We start from the raw sequence: 16,423 nt of genomic DNA, 5'->3' as shown, positions 1-16,423 counted from the left end.
TCGTTTGCATTTCTGGAAAAGGGCCCTTTCCCCCCGCCTCAGGCCGGGGGGTGCCGGCAGCCGCCTTCCCCGAATATTGAGGGGTGGGTGCCCCCGGAACGCGGGGCGAACGGTTTGGGCAGGGAAGTGGCGGAGGAGCGGGCGGGGGGCTGCGCCCCACAGCCGGAGGAGGGGCGCGGGGAGGGATTTTTGGGGGGATACGACAGAATGGGCCGTTGGCGGGGAAGGGGCCGATTCGCGACGTGAGGAGAAGGCGTGAGGCGCGGCCGGAGGAGGAGGAGGAGGAGGAGGCGGGGGGTGGCGCGAGGCCGGGCCCGGTACCCGCTCCCGCTCTCTCGCCGCGGGCGCGGCTGCCGGCCCGCTGCCCCGCGCTCGCCGGGCGGCCCGCGGGCCGCTTCCCGCAGCCGGACCCAGGCCCCGGGCCCGCGGAGCGCCGCCTCGCACGGCCCGCGAGCGGTCCCCGCCGCGTCCTCCCCTCAGCCTGCGCGGACTACAGCTCCCGCCACGCCCCGTCGGACTACAGCTCCCGTCATGCTTTGCTCGGAGACACCCCCCCCCCCCGCACTACACCTCCCAGAGTGCCCCGCGGCCGCCCGGGCCCCGGCTACCTCCGCGCCCGCCGCGCGGACTACATTACCCAGAGTGCCCCGCGCGGCGCGGCCGGCACTGCGCCGCGACGGCCGCGCGCGGGGCATGCCGGGAGCGGTAGTCCTCGCAGCGCCTGTAACGGTCCCGCGGGTGGTACTCCCCCCCCTCACCCCCCCGCCCGCCGCCGCCGCCGCCGCCGCCCCCTCCCCCACCGGCTGCGGGCAGAGGCAGAGCCGCGGAGCAGCAGCGCGAGGAGGGGCCGCGCGCTGCCGCCGCCGCACCGGCAGAGGGGACGCCGCCGCCGCCGCCGCCCGAGCAGCCGCAGGTGAGGGTGAGGCGGGGGGGGGGGGGGGTCGACACCCCGGAGGGCGACCGGCGGCGCTGAGGGGGGGGCCGCGGCGGGGGGTGAGAGGCGGCGGGTGACAGCGGCGGGGGGGACATGAGGGGACCGCGGGGGGGGGGGTGTTGGGTGGCTGCGGGCACCCCCGGAGGGGACAGGGCCGGGGGGGGGGGCGGCCCTGTCGCGGGGGGGTCACGCGTGACAGAGCCGGAGCCGGTGGGGAGGGGAGAGCATCGCCCCGGGGAGGGCGAGAGCCGGTCCCGGAGCCCCCCCAGAGGTGGGGGGGGGGGGGGGGGGGGGGTGGCGCCGCTTCGCAGCGCACCCACCGAAAATACCGAGAGGGGCACGTGGGGACGCTGGCGGCGGCGGGAGCGGTATCGGGAATATTAAGGAGCCCGCCGGGAACTCCGTGGGATGGGAACGGCCGAGCTGCGGCCGTCGGCTCCTGTCCCCCCCCCCACGGTCCCGCTCCAGCTCCCGTCCCCCTCCGGTACCGCTCCCGCTCCCGTTCCCCCCCCGCTCCAGTCCCGCTCCCGTCCCCCCCCCCCCCTTCCCCCCCTAGTCCCGCTCCGTCCCCCCCCCCGGGTCCCGCTCCCGTCCCCCCCGGTCCCCCCCCGTCCCGCTCCCGTTCCTGGCGGTTCAGAACCGGTTCGCTGGGGCGGGGGGCTGTCAGCGTGGGCTGGCAGCGGAGAGCGCGGGGTGAGCTGTGGGGCGGCGATATTTTTCTCCGTAAAATAGTGTGTTCTGTTCGTTTGCGTGAAAGGAGTGATTATTTTTCTTGGGTTTTTTTTTGGGAATAATTGCCTGAATACTTGGTTGGTGGCGTGGTGGGTTTCGGGGGCTGAAGCCCGTCGCTGTGTCGAGGGTTAATAACGCCAAAAAGGTGCTTGGCTTCAGTCCGTCACGGGAAACAGAAATAAATATTCATCATCAAAAAAAGATTTTCTGCTGTGTTGCATTTCACGGGGGATTTTTGGTTTTTTTTTTTCCTCTTTTTTCCCCCCCTGCGCATCGCGATGAGAAGCTTTCAGGTTATGGCTTGTATTTCCATAGACTGAATTTCCTCCGAAAGGCATTCGTTTGGTGTTGAGCACTGTCAAATGTAGGAAAATGAGCAGGTTGAGGGTTTTTTATTTTTTTTTCCCCCTCTCCTGGACAAAGGCGTGTTGTACTAACCAGAAAGAAACCCCAAGTGCTTCTATTTATGTTTTAATCAAAATATGATTTAAGATGCAGTGGTGTGTTTATTCTTGCTGTTAAACAGCGATGGAGGAAGCTAGAGCTTTCTTCCTCTTTTTTTTTTTAAAGGAATGTGAGTGATGGAAACATCTTTGGGGAAACATTTTGCTGGACTTGATTGCATCAACCCCATTATTTTGTGAAATGTTAACTGTGAAGTGGTTGTTGATTAGAACTCAAATTGAGGAGCGATGTTGGGCAATGTAAAGCAAAAGGAAATTGGTACTAGGAGGCCAAATGCTTTTGTTTTTTTTTTCAGTTCTTTCTGATTTTGAATTTTAACTCTTTCATGGATTCTCTTGACCTTTATGGTTGAGCACATAAAAAAAACCCAACCAACAACTATAGTCTGAATATTTGGATGAGGCTTTGGGCAACCTGGTGTAGTGGAGGGTGTCCTTGCCCATGGCAGGGGGGTTGGAACTGGATGATCTTTGAGGTCCCTTCCAATCCAAACCATTCTGTGATTTATTCTTGCTAGATGTATGTAGTCATTAAAAGGGCTGATAGCAGTGAGCAGTGTATTTTTCGGATGAAATATATATTAAATCTGGTTAACTTTTGTCCTAGAGGTTACAAATATCAGCTTATCTACTTATGCATCTTAACTTTTTTTTTTTTAACCAAAATAAATGTTTGCATTTCTGAGAAGGGATTTCTCTCTCCCAAATGATGTGGCCTTTCGTTTTAATACGCGCGTGCTAAGTGTTTCAGATATTGTTGTTCAGATTTATGAGGGATTTTTTTTTTTTTTTTCATATGCTCTTTGGTTGATTAAAATTCCTGGCTGTTAGTAAAGACACGCTTTTTGGAGTGGTAGGTGTATAACCCTTCTCCTTTGGAACAAAGGGATGGGAAGCAGAATGACCGCGTGCCGTGAAGGTGTTTTGAATTTGTTCAGTAATGGGAAATATTGCTTGGAGTGAGAAACCCAAATGATACTCTTGTATTCGTCAAAATTAATGTGAGATAACTATGGGGTACGGTCATTTCGGGAGAAGGTGTTGTAGAGATCCTTTCTGATCCCAGGTGATATTCGTCTGTCAAATTGAGTGATAAGTCTGCATTGCAGCAGGTGAACTGTTCAGAGGTTTTTAAAATACCTCTTTGTGAGGTTTCATGCTCTCCTGTATCAGTAACCCACCACATGGATAACAGGGAAAAACCAGGAGGGGAAGGGGACGCTGCTCTTGGTGATCCTGAAAACATTCCTCAGGCGAGGGAAAACGCTTCGGAGAAACGCTTCTGCGCAAGGCCTTCGGTATCTCTGCTGAAAACATAATTAAAATGATAATTAAATTGAGTCTAAATTTAATTATCTGATCTGTCTCGAAGAGCTTGTAAACCTGGGTTTGGAGGCGTAGGCATGCAGCCGCTTCAGGCACGGGGAGCGTGCGTTTCATCCAGGTTAGGCTCTGCTTTTGGTGAGTTTTTGAAGGCGACCGCCGTGAGATCGGCACTGGTCTCCTTTTCTGGGAAGTGGGACATCTGCAGCTGGGATGGAGCTCCGGGGTGGCCAAGTCCTACCCGCCGCAAAAGCCAGCAACCGTGGCATAAACCGTAATTCAGTCTCATTTTAAACCCAGGTATTTTTCTGCTGCTGCCTGTGGCATAGGAGCATCTCAGACCTTTATCTGGTGCTTAGAAACCTCCACATTTCCACCCAGGAACTCTCTGGCCGTTTCCAGCTCTCAAGTGGTTGATGTAGCAGTCGATGAGGCTGTCAAAAGGGAAATACGACTTTTATATCTTCCTTTCTGAGCTCACTCTTTCCTTCAGTCCGGATTATGATCTTCATTTGTCTTCCAGTCGTGCCTTTTGGGCTCGATTGCATCTGCGGAGGCCCCCGGTTTCCCTTTCCGCAGCACCAAGTGCTCCGTGTACTTTCTGTTTCCTCTGCAATTCATACAAAGTCTCTCCTTAAACCGCCGCGTTCTCCACTGCGCCTTTCGGTCCCCGAATTCGCTCCTCTCACTCATTCGGTCGGTGCTCCCCTCGGATGGATGGGCGCCGTGGAGGTGCTGGGGCTGACCCCCGTCACGAGGCGAGAGACGTGCCATGTCCTGCCAATCTCCTCCTCCCCGCGCTGGTCCGACAAAGAAGTATTTGAAGCATCCCCATGAGAACTGTGTTATTAGCCGGCGTGCTCGGGGAGGAGTGACTCTGGCGTCGCTCTCCGAGTGCAAACGAGGTAATTTTGGTGCAGCTCCGACTTTGATTTGTTTGCAGGCGAGATCGTGCGTCCGAGAAGAAGCTGGCTGTGAGGAGAGGTTCGTATCTGCTCACCTTGGTCTCGTTTCTTAATGTACCGTGATCTTTCTTGCCAATTAGACTCAATTTTCCTGCTTAAAATCTCTAAGTCGTCATGTTCAGTCCATGGAAATATTCGATCCAAAGTGATTGAACGAGGAAAGGGTTCTCCTTGTGTTCTACTGTGTTTTTCCAAACTACATAACCAGCGTTTTTTGGCTGATTTCAAATGCAAATCCATTAGTCTTGTCTGATGTTACTGGATTCTTGTGTGCTGTCGTGCATCTGTTCAATAAATAGGTGAAGATTTTTGGGTGACAGTAAATAAAATCCACTTCTCCGATTTTCGCCTGTTGACGGTCTTTTAACTCTTTGAATTAAAAAAATATTGGCTCTTAATCTATCACTTTTTAGAACCGGGAATAAATTTTCAAGAATTATTTCCGTGTGACTCGACTACCTGCCAGTCAAACGGATGCCGTTCTCCAGAGGTGTCCAAATTGTGTTTCCTTCTTGTTCCTTCCGCTCAACGGAATCATTCTGTTCCTATTTTTTGTGTTTAAAACATGGATATCACTAAATGCAGGAGGAAAATGTCAGCGGCAGTGCTGTGTTTATTTATGCAAATTCACGTAAACCTGATTTCTTGAGGAGGTGAGGATGAGGTGATGCATTATCTACCTGCCCACCACGAATTCTGCACTCCCTTTGGCACTTTGATCCAAATTTCAAAGGACCATAGATGTAGAAGACAATCTAGCTTTATTTTTTCCTAAAGTTTTGAGAAAGTTGAGCGCAGGGCTCATAACTGCTCCCCTTATTTTTCTATGAGACAGCATCTTGCTGGCTGGTCAGGTCATGTGCAGCTGGAGCACGTGTGGTCCTTTGCCCAACCAAGAGATGGGGGCTGTGGGAGGGAGTTTGGAAGAAGTTTTGAGCAGGTGGAGAAGAGCTTGGAAGTGTTGTGTAGGTGGTGGTTGATGGCCACCAAATAGTAGCTTGTTTGTCCTGCTGATTTTGGAACAACATGTATAGGATATATGTTTTGGATTATTGTGCTCACATATCGATGCTTGACTTTGTTGGGTGGATAATCTTGAGGTGGGATTTTATGTTTATTTACTTGTGGGTTGGAATTGGTGGCGACAGAGTTGTGAATTTTTAGGATTTTCTGTTGTTGAGAGGCAGGTGCACCTTGCAATGGGCGTCTGAAGCGTAAATCCCAGACCTGATCCCACTCAGGGAAGATCCAGCTCTTAAAGCGTATCCAGAGTTTTATCCAGCGTTTGCAGATCCCTTGAAATTTGTGGAAGCTCTTGTGTATGAAGTAACTTTTGAGAACCAGGCTGTTTTCTTGGCTTGGGCTCCAAACAGGAACATGAGCACACAAATCTGAGTAATTTTCAGGTAGATTTTTTTAATATGTAACTTTGCTCAAATATGAGCATTTTGTTACTTCTCTACTTTTCTAAAATCTCTTTCCCACTGCCTCTCAGTCTGAAAGCAGATGACACGGTTCGTCATGCTTGTATTGAAGTAAACCTGATGTTTCTTCTCTCTTTCCTGCTGGAACCCTGCAGGGAAGCGACGATGATGACGATACTCGTGACATAATGCTTTATTTTTCAAAGAACCGTACAGGGAACGAGGTTCTGTTGAGGGTGATGGAGACACATTGGTTTCCTCAGTGGGACTTGAAAAACTTTTAAAAAAAGTTCCTCTGAGTTTTGTTCACACTGTAAAGGAATTTCAAGTGGCTGTGTGCTTTCTGGGAGGAAAAAACGTGGACCTGTTGACGCTCTCCAGCAAAGCATTTAGGAGGCTGTCACCATAGGACTTGTAAAAGCTGAAAAAATGAGTTTCTGTCCTCTGCTGGAGATGCTGCTTTTCATTTGACTGGACTTTCCCCCGTCTTTCCTTGAGGGAAAGGGTCACCTGGAAACCTGGAAGGTGGGAAAATTAAAAGTCAGAGCAGCAAACTGGGATTTATCGCGGCTTTCAGACGATAACTTTCTCAATAGGGAGATTAATGCCGAAGTGTATTTGTAGGCTGAACGTTTTTTGCCTTCCTTGTCTTAGCAAGGGTTAGAGATTTGGGAGGATTATTGAAGACAAGCTTAGAGTATTTTCTGGGAGAAAAACTACTAAACTGGCAAGAAAAGAATAGATGCCATCATGCCTGCTAGGCATGTCTAATTCTTTGATAAAACGGATAAAGATTGCAGACTGCAGCAGAAGTTAAAATAGACCGTAACATCTCGAGTTCTGCAGGGCTTTTTTTTTTTTTTTTTTTTTTCCCCTTGCTTCTAATTTGCTTTTGAACTTAATCAAAAAGATCTGGCTCTTTTATGGCATCAGACTCTTTAGTTTAACTGCCAGGAATTAAAGCACAGTATTTGGGCTTTTGCTTTCTTTGGCATTAGATACCCAACTCCCTAAATTTGATAACGTGTGGATTTTATCGTTTTGATGTTGGAAATACATCCTGAAGACTAGCAAGAAGTTTTGAGCACGGTCTGCTTTGTCCCCGTTTTCCTTTCGGTTCGTTATACTTGAATTTGGAGGCGATGCCAACTTGCTTTATTAATGGACGAGGGGTTTGTGGAGTTATTCCTAACAAACTCCTAAGACTCTCCGCAGTCCCAGCAGATAAATCTGTTCTGATTCTGTGGATCATAGAATCACAGAAGGGTTTGGGTTAGAAGGGACCTCAAGATGATCCAGTTCCACCCCCCCCTGCCACGGGCAGGGACACCTTCCACTACACCAGTTTGCCCAAAGCCTCATCCAACCTGGCCTGGAACACTGCCAGGGATGGGGCAGCCACAGCTTCTCTGGGCAACCTGTGCCAGTGCCTCACCACCTTCATTGTACAAAATTTCTTCCTTAGTTCTCATCAAAATCTTCTTTTTTCAGTTTAAAGCCATTGGCCCGTGTCCTGTCACCAAGTCACCAAGCATATTTGATCTTCTAGCCCCCAGCATAAGAAAGACATGGACCAGTTGGAGAGGGTCCAGAGGAGGGCCACGAAGATGATAAGAGGGCTGGAGCACCTTTCCTATGAGGACAGGCTGAAAGAGTTGGGGCTGTTCAGCCTGGAGAAGAGGAGGCTCCGGGGTGACCTTATAGCGGTCTTCCAGTACCTCAAGGGGGCCTACAGGAAAGATGGGGAGAGGCCGTTCAGGAGGGCCAGTTGTGATAGGACAAGGGGTAATGGTTTTAAAATAGAGGGAGGTAGATTCAGGTTGGATATTAGGAAAAAATTTTTTACCATGAGAGTTGTAGAACACTGGCACAGGTTGCCCAGAGAGGTGGTGGATGCTCCATCCCTGGAGACGTTCAAGGCCAGGTTGGACGAGGCCCTGAGCAACCTGATCTAGTTGGAGATATCCCTGTTCCTTGCAGGGGGGTTGGACTAGATGACCTTTGAAGGTCCCTTCCAGCCCTAACCATTCTATGATTCTATGATTCTCTGGCCGTTTAGGTGGACAAAGTGAGATCACTCATTACAGTTGCTGATGATTTTTGAACCAGGATGAATGTAGTGGCTGTATGGACAGGCAGGCTGTAAGGACTTGTCTTCATGGCAAAGTATTTTGAATTAAGTGTGAGCATTTCAAGTGCAATTACTTTGGAATAGGTCCCCATATGAACGTTTATTCTGTAGTAGTTTATTCTGCAAATAATTTTCTTTGGTTTCCTGTGTATGTCATAACTTAATGAGACATTTAATGGCTTTTGCAAAATCTACGGCGTTCCACATATTTTTCAGGTGCAATGTTGTGTGATATAGACAGCTGGAATAAGATTTCCATTGGCCTTGTGGTTGTTTGGAGGAGGAAAGACTCACGTGTGCCCTGTCCTTGTCCTACAGTGGGCAGAGCTGTATTCAGTGGGTGGTCACTTGGCCACGAGAACAGGATCACCTAAACATCCTTGGCTGTTACCGTGGTGCAAGTGCGAAGCGAAACCAGTGCAAGGAAAACTGGTTAAAGCTCAAGTTTGCTCTTGATTTGACTCGTGTGCGCAACAGCGTTCTTGAAGTCTTAAAATGCAGTGCCTTAAATTTGAGAAGTGGCTTCTTTTTCTTTGCTCTAGCATCTGAATCCCAGCTGCTGAGCTGGGCAGCTGGCTGAGTCTTCTGAATATGGACCGATCTTATTCGGAAGCTCCATAAAATACTTATTTCCTTAAGAATTTTTTCACTGTCTGTGTATAACACACGTGCACCCAAATCAAGGTTGTAGAGAAGATGCTTAGTTTGAGTTGACTGCTTCTGTGGTGGTAGACTTGTGTTGTGGGCTCCATAGATAAATGTGGTGTGTCGTATCTGTTCTCATCTGAGTTTCAGCTTTTCCTCCTTGATTCCTGGAGTCTGATTTTACGTACGTGTTTGTTAGCATTACCCTCAAGAAATGACATCTTCAATTGCTTTGGGCTTTGTGACATGATGTTGGAGTGTTTTACAGCAGATTGTTGTTACGTGAGTTTTTGCTGGTTTGGGAATCAAACTCCTCGTTTTATGGTACAAACAACTTCTGAAGAAAAGGCATAAAACCCTTGGAGTTCTTGATTGCTTCTGAATTGCTGTTCAGCAGTGTCCAGCACGAATCGTGTTGTTCTCCCTCTCTTTTCCACAACACCGCTGTGAAGATGGTCCAAGAGATGACCCCTTTCTTTCTGATGCTCGCTCTACGACGGTGACCTGCAGCAGACCATTAAGGCTGCTTCTGTCCAAGATTCTTGGAAGGTCCTTGCAGACCTCCCTGGGTTAAGCCTTGCAAGCTCCTCATGCGTAGATGTCCTATCTGTGTTTCCACCATGGAAAATGGAGTCTGGAGGTTCCTTGCTGACGTTGCACAGCAGGGTCGGATCAGATGCTGTGCTGCTTCTCCCTCTGCAGGGGCCGGGAGATGGATTTGATTTGCTTTGTGTGCTGTTGGGATGTGCTCAGATGCTCTGTTAGTGGCTTTCTGTATGGACTTAGAAAAGAATTCCTAGAGCTTAAGGCCTAATTAGACTGACCTCCTTGAAACCACGGATCCTTAGGTTTTTCACTGGGAATGGAGCCTAATGACTATTTATTTTGGGCTACTGTTTACTTTCTACCAGGAAAGTCAGTCGTAGTTTGAAGATCTCAAGTCATGAAGAATCCGTCACTTCTCTTGATATATTTTCAGCAATTAGTTACCCTCTCTGATTAAAAAATTGAGGTCTGATTTGCATTACTTTCCCATTATTGCTACCAAAAGCCTTTTCTTGGCTAAATTCAAAGGTTCTTTGATACCAAATAACTTTTCCTGTTGGAGGGAAGTCATAATTCCATAACTGAGTAGTCTTTCAGCTTTTATTTCGGTTAAGTTAAACATGTGCCGTTGAGCTGGGAAGTGTTGGGCAGTTTCTTGCCTGGCAGTATCTCAGATTGTGTTTCAGGGTCTCTGGCTTTCAGATTTTGTCTCCTCAATGTAGTACTTGGCGTTTGGATGTACTGAAGTCTACTTCGAGTGACCTTCGCAGTCCCAATTGCTGTCTGGTCGGCCTGTCCTCTTCATCCGTCATCCTGAGGGCCATTCACAAATCTTGCCTGTGATTATCTAAATTCCCAGATCCATGTGGACCTCTTGAATCGTACTGGGCTCCATATCAAGCTCAGCAGAACCCTACTACAGCAAACTTTGTTGGCAGTGATTTTCCACGGATGACTGCTTTTAGTCATCTGTCAGTTGGCCAACTCCAAATCCGTTTAGTGTGCTTTGTTGACATAGTAGAGTGGTAATTTTTTTAATCAAGATGTCATGCTCAACAGAAGTTTGCCTGTTATATTGCAGCAGTTATCTTTCTCAACCTGATTCTGAATCTCGTCTAAGAAGGAAATCAGCTTTGTTTGACAAGGCTGATTTTCCATAACGTTGTGTTGACTGTCATTAATTTTATTTTATTTATTAATTAATTAATATTTTGGTGGACGAGAAGCTCAATATGAGCCGGCAATGTGCTCTTGCGGCCCAGAAGGCCAACCGCGTCCTGGGCTGCATCAAGAGGAGCGTGGCCAGCAGGTCGAGGGAGGTGATTCTCCCCCTCTACTCTGCCCTCGTGAGACCTCACTTGGAGTATTGCGTCCAGTTCTGGAGCCCCCAACATAAGAAGGACATGGACCAGTTGGAGAGGGTCCAGAGGAGGGCCACGAAGATGATAAGAGGGCTGGAGCACCTTTCCTATGAGGACAGGCTGAAAGAGTTGGGGCTGTTCAGCCTGGAGAAGAGGAGACTCCGGGGTGACCTTATAGCGGTCTTCCAGTACCTCAAGGGGGCCTACAAGAAAGATGGGGAGAGGCTGTTCAGGAGGGCCAGTTGTGATAGGACAAGGGGTAATGGTTTTAAAATAGAGGGAGGTAGATTCAGGTTGGATATTAGGAAAAAATTTTTTACCATGAGAGTTGTAGAACACTGGCACAGGTTGCCCAGAGAGGTGGTGGATGCTCCATCCCTGGAGACGTTCAAGGCCCGGTTGGATGAGGCCCTGAGCAACCTGATCTAGTTGGAGATATCCCTGTTCCTTGCAGGGGGGTTGGACTAGATGACCTTTGAAGGTCCCTTCCAGCCCTAACCATTCTATGATTCTATGATTCTATGATTCTATGATTCTATGATTCTATTCCTGTCCTTTTGAAGTCTAGATCAAGCCTGATTCAGTTGTCCCTTGTTTTGTCCAACTGATGGATAGTTACTTGAGTTGTCTTTTTGCCCTCTCCTGATGTAGTCACGTTAGAAACGTATGTCTTTCAGATTTTCTCCTGCGTTCCAAAAAATATTGAAGACAAAGCCTCGGGGTCTCAGAAATGGTGGAGGACTCTTTGAAGACTCTGGTTAAACAACCTGGGCCTCTTGTGGAAATGCAGAGCTGGTGGAGAGCTCGGGAGACTCTCCAGTCCCTTCCCATCCTTGAGACAAGACAAAGTGTCTCTACAGCATCCCTGACAAATATGTTTCTAATTTTTCCTTAAAATCTTCCAGTTTAGAAGGTACCCAGCCTCCTTAGGTAGCTGGTAGCGGGTGATTAAATTAATGAATTTAATTTTCAAATATCTTGTATCTTTGGCAAATTAAGATGCTTTACTTCACTCCAGAGGACCTGCGAAATGACCCTTCCCCTTGTCTCCGTTGTCACTGATGGGGGCATGTTACGTTCTCCTTCCGTTTTCTTTCCTCTGGGCTGAACAAGGTCCTTTAACCTGTTCTCCTGGATTTTATTGTTTCTAAATCTTTATTATTTTTTGCAGCTTTCCTCTGTGCTCTGGTGTGTTTCCCTCTCTCTGTACACAGACTCGGTACTCCGTGGCCTTGTCAGTGTTGTATAAAATGAAGTAACGCTATTTTCCACGTGGCACACTGTGAAAACAATCGGAAATGCACCTTTTTTTTTTTTTTTTCCCCCTCTCCAAATCCATTGTGTTGTCAACTTATATTCATTTATGACCCAATATACCCTCTAGGTAATTTTCTCCCTTCCAGCAGCCTAACTGGTTTTTCTCCACCTGCGCAGCATCCGCTGCTCTCGCGCCTGTCGTTATTGAGTTTCACCAGGCTATTTTGGTTGGACACAACTGGATCTTGACGCATCCGTGTCGTTTCATTTTTTTTGCTTTATCCTGTAGTCGCTTTTATATAAGTTGCTCCGTAATTTTTCTAGTATCCTCCCACTGATTGCGAGGGGAGTTAAATCTCTAATTCGCTTTAGAAGCTTTTCCAAACTCGACTCTGTAGCTATTTCTTTTTTGATCCCAAAAGCACTTTGAAACTTTGTGAGTGAATGTAAGTGGATCATCTATATGCAAATTCCTTAATTTTTCCTCCGCTAAGTTCTGTTTGTGAAAAATCAGCGTCTTAAGTGGTGCCTATTTTCATTACGTTGATATTTCATTAAGATGATAACTAAAAAGTACAAACGTCATACAAGTTAAAATCAATTATTTAAATCAAGGCAGTTTGCAATCTTGATTGAATTACGAGACTTGGATATCTTTAAATGCGAGTCTGTTCTTTTTCTCTGCTGTCCAGACTTCCAGCCCAGTGATTGCCACAGCTTATTGGTTGTAATGAGGTCCTGAGTAGTTACTGTGTGTTATAAATTGTCACCTAGTGTTTTGGGAAACTAATCCCCTAGAATTATTTAACATCTTTGTTGGCGATGTGGACAGTGGGATCGAGCGCACCCTCAGCACGTTTGCTGTGACACCAACTGTGTGGTGTGGTGGGCATGCTGGAGGGAAGGGATGCCATCCAGAGGGACCTGGACAGGCTGGAGAGGTGGGCCTGTGAGAACCTCATGGAGTTCAACAAGGCCAAGGGCAAGGTCCTGCACGTGGGTCAGGGCAATCCCAAGCACAAGGACAGGCTGGGTGGAGAATGGATTGAGAGCAGCCCTGAGGAGAAGGACTTGGGAGTGCTGGTGGATGCGAAGCTCAACATGAGCCGGCACGGTGCGCTGGCAGCCCAGAAAGCCAACCGTGTCCTGGGCTGCACCCAGAGCAGCGTGGGCAGCAGGGCGAGGGATGGGATTCTGCCCCTCTGCTCTGCTCTCCTGAGACCCCCCTGCAGTGCTGCCTTCAGCTCTGGGGTCCCCAACACAAGAAGGACATGGAGCTGCTGGAGCGGGGCCAGAGGAGGCCACGGAGATGATGGGAGGGCTGGAGCACCTCTGCTCTGGAGACAGGCTGGGAGAGTTGGGGCTGTTCAGCCTGGAGAAGAGAAGGCTCCGGGGAGACCTTCCAGCACCTTCCAGTGCCTAAAGGGGCTACAGGAAAGCTGGAGAGGGGCTTTGGACAAGGGTGTGTAGTGACAGGACACGGGGTGATGGCTTTAAATTGAAAGAGAGGAGATTTAGATGGGATCTGAGGAAGAAATTCTTCCCTCTGAGAGTGGTGAGGCACTGGCACAGGTTGCCCAGAGAAGCTGTGGCTGCCCCATCCCTGGCAGTGTTCCAGGCCAGGTTGGATGGGGCTTTGAGCAACCTGGTGTAGTGGAGGGTGTCCCTGCCCATGGCAGGGGGGTTGGAACTGGATGATTTTTGAGGTCCCTTCCAACCCAAACCATTCTGTGATTCTATAATTACTCTCTGCATGAGAGTTTCTGTACATCTCCTGCCTCCTCCATAACCCCACATCTTTTTTCCCCCTTTGTGTGCCTATGGAGCCATGTACGCTGCTCCCTGTCATGGCGCTTCCCAGAACCTCCTCCTGGGCTTCACCCATTATAACACTGAGTTACCGCCAAGTTGCCCTGGAAATTCAGTTTTTCTGTGGTACTGATAGCTGTGAAAGAGGTGAGCCTTTCCCCCCCCTCTTTGTAGGGATGTATTGCAGCCATCTCTTCCTTCCCGTGTCTGAACACCGTCCAACGAACGATTTTAAAGTCCAGTCACACACTCATCGCACCAGGTTTCATTTTTTTTCTTACTGCCCGTCAGGATTTTATTTGTTCCTGCTTGTTATTCAGACACCTTGCATCCGTGTATATATAGCAATAGAAAATTCATTTTCTTTATGGACGCTCTTGTCTGACTTTGAACCTCATCTGCCCTTCCAAGTGTCCTTCTCTTGTGTTTAGCTATTCCTCTCCTGGATGCATCAGCAGTTTCATCTGGGAAGGTGTCTTGTTAGTTGGAAAGATGCTGGCTCTGCAATTTGTGGTCTCTGTTCCCTGCGATAGCGTGCAATCACTCAAATCCAAATATTCTCATCAGTCCTGCAGCCTTGTTCAGCTCACCAGCATTTTTTTTTTTTTTTTTTTTTACCTTTTCTTGCATCTAGGACTGGCTGGGTGGTTTAGCTCGGGGGTCAACAACCTGTGGATGCCCCACCAGACTACGAATGGGGTGCGGGGCTAATCGCACTGGCATTTTGAGACCCTCGCTTGCAAGAGGCAGCAGTTTGGAATTTCTGACTCTCCCTGAGCTCCAGGCTCAGCACAAGCCGCTGTCTTGCGTAGAAACGAGATCCCATTGACTGGCAGATTTGAGAGGCAGCTTCTGCCACGTCCCGCGAGGTTTCTCTTGGCACGCTCGAGCCGTAGCGTGGGGAAGAAAAAAGCCTGGCATGGCACCGCGTAAAGATTGCCAAACCTTGACTTAGAGTTTCCTTTTCAGTTCTTTTCCAGGATCCCTGAAATCTTTTCTCGTCTGCTTAGTTCCCGCTGGCGCCGAGTCGCTGCTCCCGGTACGCGTGGTTTCTTCTTTCGACCGGAGTGATTGGCCAATATTTGTGATTGTCCAAAGGGGAGATGGATGACAGGCAGGTATTTCTTGGAGACAGTCGTGCTGGTGCACAGAGCGTGTTTGCAGAGGCTGTTTTTTCCGAACTCGGTCTGAAGCAAACAGCAGGAGACCATTTCGCTCGCGATTCCAAGGTCGGTTTTTCCTGCCAGCGCTAAATACATGCGCGCACGTACGCGCAAGGGTTTTTCTGTGACTTCCACCACGAGCGTTTCCCTGGCTGCCCTTGACTTTCTCGTGCTTTCCTGGTGCTCTTCACTGGTGCTTCTGGCTCCGCCAGGAGGCTCGACAGCGCGCGTATTCTCTCCTGTTCTCTGCGGTTTATGTAGGTTCCCCTTCTACCAAAACAACGCCTGATGCTCTGAGCTTGACCCTTGGGAAGATTTTTTTCTTGCACATCTATTTAGGCCAGTTTGTGGCCAGCTTTGCTGGCTTTAACCTTTTCATCCAAAATTTCACGTAACAGAATTGTCTTCAATGGAGATTTTTTGGGACGAATTCATAACCTGGTTCAGCATTGTGCTTTTGCTTCAGGGGACATCTCTCTGCCAGAGAACCTGGTATTTTGCTAGTGATGAATGATGATCTCATGGTTAGATCGTGGGAGATGGGCATCCGGTTCTCTCCGTGTCCACAATTTCACTCTCGTTCACCAACTGCATAAGCAGTGCCCCGGTTTCCCATTTGGAATATGGCAAAAAGGGTTGGTGATGCCTTTACTTCCCAAGATAGGGAAAGGAAACACTGGGAGATGCCCTGATACCCCCAGCGATGACTTCCCCCCACTTCTCCAGCACTTAAAGGAATGAAGAAGTTGTTGACCCTGTGCTCGTGGTCGGATTCCTCCGTTGTGCCCTACATGGAGTTTTTCTTTAAGTTTTACAAAGATTTCTAACTGGCACCGAATTATTCCGCTTACATAGAAATGGCTCTCGCAGAAAGCGCGTGACATCGGTGCTGCAGAGGCTGTTCCTGGTGTCTTACTGGTTTGGGTTTACAATTCAGGCTGGTGCCTTTGATCTGCAAAACTCTCGATTTGAATCTTATCTCCTTGTGAGACCTCTTTCCCCAGGACTCTGCCGGCAGGCAGGATTAGCTGGGCTTTACTTTGTTCATAATCTTGTTTTTAAATCTGAGAGGACTTCAACGGAGTTTTCTCCTGGGGTGGGGGGGGGCATTGATTCTGGAATATGTTTTTCTCGGTGTTATCAGGATTTTCTGGCTATCGAGATAAGCCGCAGGGCTTACGGATCACGGCGTTTTCTTCCTATAGCGGCAACTGGAGGGAGTTGTATGTGTCTTCGGTGGCTTTGGGTTTTATCTGACCTTCCTGTGATTTTACCTTTTTGTTAGTTCAAGGCCAGGTTAGATGAGGCTTTGGGCAACCTGGTGTAGTGGAGTGTGTCCCTACCCATGGCAAGGGGTTTGGAACGGGATGATCTTTAAGGTCCCTTCCAACCCAAACCATTCTGTGATTCTATTATTATTTCATATTTTTTGCTTTGTGTGTGTCTTTATATTAACCAAAAGATAGCGGGAAGAACATTGGGGAAAACAATCCCTTTTTCTATGGCTTTTGGTTTCTGCTTGCCCTCCTGAGATGCTGGCAGGGTACCAGGAGCGTGGGCTGTCCTGAGAGAGGAGAAAATGGGCCATGCCGACTTGCTTGGTTAAGCTCCAGAAGCAGGAGACTTTTGCCTTCAAAGTTAATAACTTGCTCTGATTTAAGAAGAAAAT

At 48.8% G+C, this 16,423-nt stretch overlaps 1 protein-coding gene across 3 annotated transcripts in view; it reads left to right on the top strand.

The window, feature by feature from the left end:
• Window positions 1-887: 887 nt before the first annotated feature.
• FAM168A (family with sequence similarity 168 member A) overlaps window positions 888-16,423 on the top strand; it is a 223,574-nt gene continuing 208,038 nt past the window's right edge. For 2 of the 3 annotated variants that reach the window (XM_086622374.1, XM_086622360.1), the window contains exon 1: window positions 888-913. The gene's annotated coding sequence lies outside the window, so the exon portion shown is untranslated. The remainder of the gene's footprint in view (window positions 914-16,423) is intronic. The other variant, XM_086622366.1, reaches the window with a different exon arrangement.

This window comes from Tauraco erythrolophus, chromosome 1 (assembly GCF_009769465.1).
Source record: "Tauraco erythrolophus isolate bTauEry1 chromosome 1, bTauEry1.pri, whole genome shotgun sequence".
Classification (NCBI taxonomy): Eukaryota; Metazoa; Chordata; class Aves; order Musophagiformes; family Musophagidae; genus Tauraco; species Tauraco erythrolophus.
This window is presented reverse-complemented; position numbering and strand designations above follow the sequence as displayed.